Source organism: Euprymna scolopes, chromosome 15 (assembly GCF_053919585.1).
Source record: "Euprymna scolopes isolate OS-2025 chromosome 15, ASM5391958v1, whole genome shotgun sequence".
NCBI classification, from domain to species: domain Eukaryota; kingdom Metazoa; phylum Mollusca; class Cephalopoda; order Sepiida; family Sepiolidae; genus Euprymna; species Euprymna scolopes.
The window spans coordinates 24,604,502-24,612,650 of NC_136496.1; positions in this window are offsets into that span (position 1 = coordinate 24,604,502).

An 8,149-nucleotide genomic window follows, 5' to 3' on the forward strand; every position below is an offset into this window, starting at 1 on the left:
ATTTGTTGACATTCGTTTCCCCGACATCTTTAAATTATGAAGTCTTTGTAGAAGGATATAGGATACTTACAGGAAGGATTATGCAATGTTTGCCAACATCCTTAAGTGAGTATTTCTGTGTAACAAACTATTTTCGAACTTGCACACACATCCCGTGTTGTTAACCACTGGGCCACTCCCTGCTGTTGCCTCTGATACTGTTGTATATAATGATGATGATAGTGATCCATCCATGCTTCCGTTCAGTCTTTAAAGACAAAGGATACACAGTAGTGCATGTAATTGTGAGGCAAGGGTTGCGCAATCCCAACCACATCTCTCCTGAATCGGCAATGTTTGAGTCTAGTGGCAAGGAGAAGATCAGGACGACTAGAAACAATGCCGAGATAAGCGGAGAGCACATACAGCACCTGAAAGTCCAAATGGTCACCCATTTAGTAATGACCAGATTCAACGTTGCTAAACTTCGGTGATCCAGCGGAAACCGGTATGTCAACGTGAATATGCCGCACTATAGGATGATGATAGTGATGACGACAATGAAGATGGAGATTGGATAATTATAGTCATAGTTGACATCGCCTACTTACATTTTTTTTATGTTTCTTTACAACATCCATTTATGTCCTCCTTTATTGGTTTATTATTTAAAAGGATGAGACTTAGCAGCTTGTCGGGTTTGTCGGGGGTAGTTACCTCGGGGAGGTACAAGTGTTTGCAGTTCGTCAGAGCATTCACCATTAAAGTATTCGTAGAACAGGCAGATGGATGCAACATCTCGTCGATGGGACAGAGGCTGAAGCCTAGATGACAGTTCAGGACCTATCAGGTTGGCGACTCTCTTTTGAACCCTGTCTAGGAGCGAGAGACAAGCAGCAAATGCACCAGCCCAGATGTGACAACAGTACTCCATACATGGGCGAATGGTGGCCTTATAGAGGTATAGGATACTGTCAGGCGTAAGTAGTTTTCTAGCACGGTAGAGGGAGCCACCCTTCCTTGCAGCAGCCTTGGCAATGTTCTCAAGGTATCTATTCCAGTTCATATTCCCTGTAAACGTTAGACCGAGGAGTTTAAAAGATGTACTTTCAGGCAATGTGTTCTTGGGCATTGCTATTGGTGGTAGAGAAGGTTTCTTGTAGTTATTGAAGGAAACAAGCTTAGACTTAGCAGCGTTAAATGTGACCAACCATTTTTGTCCCCATTCCACTACAGATTGGAGGTCATCCTCTAGTGTTTCTGCCATTCTCTTGGATATGTGTTCATTTGTTTTCCCCTCATATCTGTTATAGAGCGTGGTGTCATCGGCAAATATACGCATCTCCGAAACAATTTTATCAGGGAAACAAGTTCTCTGGTTAAGCCGTCTTCATAAATAATCAGATTGTACCCAATTAACACTATTAACGTCCTACACTACCACGTTACACTCATTAACCCTTATCCTCGAGTGGCCTTCGTATCTTGATAAGTAGTGACTCTCAAGTAAAAAAAGAAGAGACCAATGAATCTCTTGGATAATACTCAGAAAAAGAGCTGGAATTTGGTCTGACCCCACATATTTTTCTTTCGCTGACACCTGCCTCCCACAGACGTGTTACTGCTACTCTTTGCATTTCCTATAAATACTATTATGGCGTTCATTATGTATTCTTTAGAGTTGTCTAATTCATTCCCTTCTTCTTTTGTTGCATCGTGTTTGACATGTGGGTTAGTCTCCATCAATTCTCTACATTGATATATCATTGTAACACGCTTTCCTATTCCAGTAGTTGCTTTACAAGAACCGCAGGCCTGTGAAACTCAGGTCCAGCTAACCGTAATCCATCTTACTTATATAATTGGCCTTTTCTAAACCAAAGCCAATACGAATCTCTTTTATTCGCGATATTCACCTTTCTGTATTGTTTGTGCAAATTCCCGAGTTCAGCAACATTTACACGGAGAAGATTACAGCGATGGAAATGTTGTGAAAATATAAGAACATTAGTTCGAAGGATCCAAATAATGCGAAAAGTACCATTTGATAACACATGGCTAAGTAATATTCCTTATCAACGTCTACAGGTTAATTTCAATTGTACAAAAACATTTTTTTTTCAATATTCACTGTTCATTCATTGTATCAGGTTGAGCAGAAAGTTCTTGTAGTTGTTTACTTTTAAATTCAGATATCCCGGCTTCAACAAAAATGTATTGATCTAAATAAGCACCCTCAGAATCAACGCACTTTTTTGCAACGGAAAACAAGTGTATTTGTGCCAGTAACTTAAAAATCTTGCGTTCTGGTGGCGATAAAGTTGCTGAAGGTGTTTTTGATATCGCTTACGTTTTTAAGCATTTCTCACGCAGAAATTTGACGAGATGATTAGAAAAGGTAGTAGTCGTAGTTAAGCGGTAGGGAGAGTATGACGGATGAGGCAGAGTTTCGTAGCCACTTCTGCAGGGTCGATTTAGAAACGTGCGGTCGGGCATTATAGTGGAGGAGAACTGGCCCTTTTATGCGTACTAATGCTGGTGTTTGTCGAAGTTTCTGATGCATTTCATTCATTTTTGACATTTCTTTTCCGCCGTAATGGTGTCGTGTTCATTCAAAAAAATAAAAATAAAAACCTGAAATGGATGATACGGATCGCAAACATGGCCCTTTTGTGGTGCATATCTACTCTCGGTAACTGTCATGGAGCTACGTTGGCGTGTAACCACTGAGCTGAGTGTCGCTGTTTGTGGTAATGAATCTAGTGTTCATCGCAAGTCACAACCCTGTCGAGAAACAGGTCGTTCCTATTGCATAAAAGAAGGTAAGATGACACTTCCTAACGGCGTTTCTTTTGGTTGTCGTTCAATTCGTGATACATTTATTTATCAATTTCTTTTACTTTATAATCTTTCTCAATTGGTTGGAAATCGTCGTATACGTTACGTCTAATTCAGAAGCAAAACCTCGAAAAGTGGTGCATCGATTGGCTTCCTCATTGATCGTTTTCAAATCCGATGACCTATTAGTACGTTAATGATCTTTGATCTTCAGGACACTCGTTGCCGCCAGAACATGTCTTAAACAACAATTGTGCTGTGTGTTCAGCAGTGGTTCCTGGTTCAAACATTTCGTTGATTCAGCAGCTTCAGCCAAGCTAAAATTGAAAATAAATAATTGTGCGAATTCGATATTTTTCCATTCTGTATTCAACGTTCTTAAAAACAATTGTAATTTAAAGAATTTGATAGAGCTGATAAATAAAGTAAAGGTATTATAAAAAAATATTTGAAAATAATCATTCTAAATCAAAATTTGTCAACCTAATACATCTATAAATAATTATGATAGGGTGTGTGTTATTTTCTGTGTCACGCACACATTCGAGTCGTTTAATAGTTATGTACTTCCATTTCTTGTCATCAATAATTTTGCCAAGAATTCTTCATAAGTTTTGATTTCGGTTCCGATTATAACTGATGACACTCAATAAACTATTTTTTATAAATAATTTTATCAAGAATTTTTCATAAGTTTTTGTTTCGGTTTTGATTATGACTGGAGAAACTCAAGGTATATATATATATATATATATATATATATATATATATATATATATATATATATATATATATATATATATATTTATATATACACATCTGTATATATTCTATAATATAAAGCTGAATATCTGTGTGTGTATGTGTGTGTGTGTGTGTCTGGTCACGAATAGGCTCCTATATGGTTGACTATTTTAAAAACTGATTACATATAATGATAGAGATGTATCGAGATACAGGAATGAGTATGTTTGATCCTGCAGAACGGGGTTCATTAAAATTGTGGGGTCTCCGTTCGCGCCTGGTCCACAAAATATGGAAATAAAATTTTTTAAAATTAAACAAAAACGTTTACAAGTGGTTTTGATATAGATGTACATAATAATACATTGATAAGTATGTTTTAACTTAAATAGGGACCGTATAATAAAATTGTAGGGTCTGCGTTCGCGCCTGATCTCCATAGAATGGAAATAGACACCCACTTTAATAAAGACTTTTCATATCTATCTGCGTAAGTATACTTTAATAATTATGTTTCAGTTTGAAGAAATATGGTATAATAAAATTATGGGGTGTTCGTTCTCACATGTCCTCCATAGAATGGAAATATGTCACAAAGTTTAACAAGGGTTTTTAACATAGATCCACAGAATATTGTGATAAGTGTTTCAGTGTGAACAGGAATGGTATAATAAATAATGGGGTGTATCTATTTTATTTTTACTTTCATCATATTTTGCTTTGGTTTTGATACCCCCGAATTCGAAGCTATCTCTTTACAACCCTACCTTTTCATAACCTATCATACTTTCATAAATCAGAGTCCATTTTCTGTAGGCTGTTTTTGAACCCAGTCAACGACAGATACGTTTGCTAGTATATATTCATAAGTTTTTATTTCGGATTCGATTCAAGGCGATGCACCCAAGTCATATGGATATATATTTATTTTAGTTTTGAAATCGCAACTTTATAACATATAAAAATTGATAGAACATTAACTCTATAATAATATATACGAAATCTGCATGAATTAAAATAACATATGTAAGCCTAGTTTACGACCGGGCTTTGCCGGCGTTCGTGCTAGCTTAGATAAATACTTTTGCAGTTTTAACAAATTTACAATAATATCAGAGCGTCTCCATTTACGTCTGCCAACATCAATATATTACATATGAATGAGTCCCCTGTGGAAGTTCCACAGGTCATGCTAGTTATTATTATGAAATCCAAAACTTTCAATTTACTTGTACCGATGTCATCGTCTCAATAACGTTCTGAGGTCATTTCTAAATCTTTTCATATTAAAATTAAGTAAAAAAAGATTTATCTTTGTTTCTAACTACAAAGAAATGACAGGACACTACAATAATCATAAGCATTGGCTCTGTATTAATAAAGTGGCTTGGATGCCCGGCGTTGCCTGCGTGTTGGTCAAAGAAAAGTGATAGTAGGCAGGTAGGCTCGAACCCGTACCTCGAAGGAGGAAAAGAACGTAAAAAATTAAACCCAGATCTCCAACTACCAACGTACACCCCCACTACCACGGCTCCTTCTCTAACATCAAGGGTCTACGTTCTAACCTTCCAGACGTTGAAACCCAATTACAGGAGACTAAACCAGACCTTTTAGTTTCAAGCGAAACTGGCATTGGACAGACTATTTCCCTCAATGAGTTCGTAATTAAGGGATACGCTAACTTAACCTCCAAATCTAACCCCCAAGATCGCAATGGGCATGGAATATGTGCCTATATTAAAGATGGCTTTCCATGTGGTAGGGACATCTCCAGAGAAGATCCTAAGTTACCCTATATGTGCTTCCGGGTTGCATGAGCTCACACTACTGCATTTATATTTACTCTCTATCGCTCCCATAACAGCGGAGTTACTATCTTTAAAAGCATATCTGATAAAATTGACCAAGTTCTATCAGTTTATCCTTAAGCTAACATTCACGTATGTGGGGGCTTCAATGTTCACAATGTGCAATGGTTGAGCCACTCAAACGATCGATGATGAGGGGAGGTTCTGTCATGATTTCTCCATTGCTTATGACCTCACTCAGATTGTTCACGAACCCACGACCACTCAGTTGTATCAATTAAGATAAAAGTGAAATGTAATAAGTCCTCATACGTACCTCTCCATCGTACAGTATATCGATACACTATGGCTTACTGGGATAGCTTCCGTACATTTATATCGGATCTACCTATGCGTTCCATGTTTAAAAGGGAGGTGTCCTCTATATTATCAGCCAGCTATGAGTTTCTCCAGAATCTGCTGCTGCTATTGCGCACAGAAATCACTTTTTCCACTGCTTCCAACGTAATAGATGTATGGAAACTAAAGCCGGTTTCAGGACTGCCAGCAACCATTCTAATAAAGTAATAAAGAACGCAAGAGAGTTATATGATCAGCCCGTCAAGTCCAAAGTAGCTGAGCAGCAGCTTTGTTCCTGCAAGTTTTGGCAAATATCAAACAGAATCCTAAACAAAAGCGTGTACTCTATCCTAACTATCATCAATGGACATGGCAAAGCCAAACTCTTTGCCAAGAACTTTGCAGCTAATCCTACCCTTTGCGACCAAGGCCGCCAACCCCAATATTTCCTCCTGTATCAGAAAACAGGCTATGTGATATACAAATATCTGTACGTGATGTTGCCAAGCTAATCAAAAACCTTGACTCCAGTAAAGCAACCGGCCCTGACGGTATTCCAATTATAGTACTCAAGTCTCGTTGTCTTAAAGAGAATTGCTTCCCATCACCCTGGAAAATCTCATCAGTATGCCCTGTATTTAAGAATTCAGGTGATCGTTAATCCCCTCTCAGTACAGGCCAATAAGTCGCCTGTGCGTCATGAGTAAGTTGCTTGAATCTGTGGTAAATACAGAAGTAATCAACCATCTCAGCAAAACTACCTCCTTAGTGACACACAATATGGTTTCCGTTCTGCTAGATCTACAGCAGATGTGCTTACAGTTATATCTTATAGGATTAGCGAATCTCTTGACAGAGGCGACTTTTCTAGGGCAATTGTTCTTGACATATCAAAGGCCTTTGATAGGGTATGGCATAAAGGTTTACTTCACAAGATGTCCAGCTATGGTATTGCTGTGAATGTCTTCTCAATTATTAAATCATTTCCCTCTTATAGGTTCATAAGAGTAGTAGTTCATGGGCAAAAATCAGAAGCTCACAGTATTAATGCTGGAGTCCCCCAGGAGTCCATCCTGGTTCCAACTCTTTTCCTGATCAACATTATTATCTCCAAATCAAATCCTTACATCATTTGTATACATTTATGCTGATGACACTACCATCTATGGTAGCACATCTAAGACAGTAAACGACCAAGTTCTCTCCGATTCTCTCACCTCTGATCTTAATCACGTTGTACAATGGGGAAAGGAGTGGCTGGTTACTTTTAATGCATCTAAAACCAATCTTCTATCTTTACATCATCAACGTTCTGATCCTCATCTGGCATCAATTAAAATGAATGGCTCTCGCCTTGGGAAGGCCTCAAGATTTGACAAGCTTCTGGGCTTGATCTTTACTCCTGATCTTAAATGGAATACGTACATCAAATCTGTTGCCAATGCCGCTGGAACAATGATCGGATCCTTCTATCGATCCAGTAGATATCTCACTGCTGATGCAATTCTCTATCTATATAAGAGACAGGTACGTCCAAGGATGGAGTACTGTTGCCACATCTGAGCAGGAGCTGCTAAAAAGGGCTTGTCCTGCCTTGATAGGGTGCAAAATAGACTTCGTGGTCTCGTGGGCGATGTTCTTTTCTCCTCGCTGCAACCTCTATCTCACAGAAGAGATGTTGTGAGTTTGTCTCCGCTTTATCGTTATTTTCATGGAAAGTGTTCAACTGAGCTTCAATCTATGGTCCCCCCTCGCCAAACTTTCACAAGAAACACCGGTCTAGCTGAAAATACTATCAATAATTCCCCCCTCCCACTCTTTATCTGTGCCTAAACCTAAACGTAGATTCCATGATCAAATCTTCTTTCTTAGAACTGCACGCCTGTGGAATTGTCTTCCGTTTTTCTGCTTTCCAACTGTCTATAATATGGTTGTCTTCAAGTCCAACGTGAACAAGTTTCTGATGAGCCGTTACACGTAAGTTAACAAATTTACCGAACTTCCATTACTATCGATTACTATATTATCCTTTTGACTACTGTACACTCTTTAACCCTTATCCTGTAGTGGCCTATCTGCCTTGGTGAATGGTGACGCCTATGTAAAAAAAAAAAACGTGACGTCTTTGCTGTTGCGCCTATCGCCAAACTAGAAGTGATGTAGGTTTAAATTAAGGATAGACAATCGAAAAGAGGGGATGACTATCTAAAATATCGGCGAAAAGGCGACCTTTCCCTGTAAAAATTGGACAATTTATTGTGCAGGAATTAATGTTTTGGGACAATTTTTTCGATATTTGTCATCCGAAGTGTGGAGCTTTAAAATGATACCGCTCTCGTGGAAATCCGTCGCCTCTATCGAATGGTTTAGGCAAACATACATACACATATGCATACATACATTTAAATAGACGGATGAGATTTATATTATAGACTAGCTTG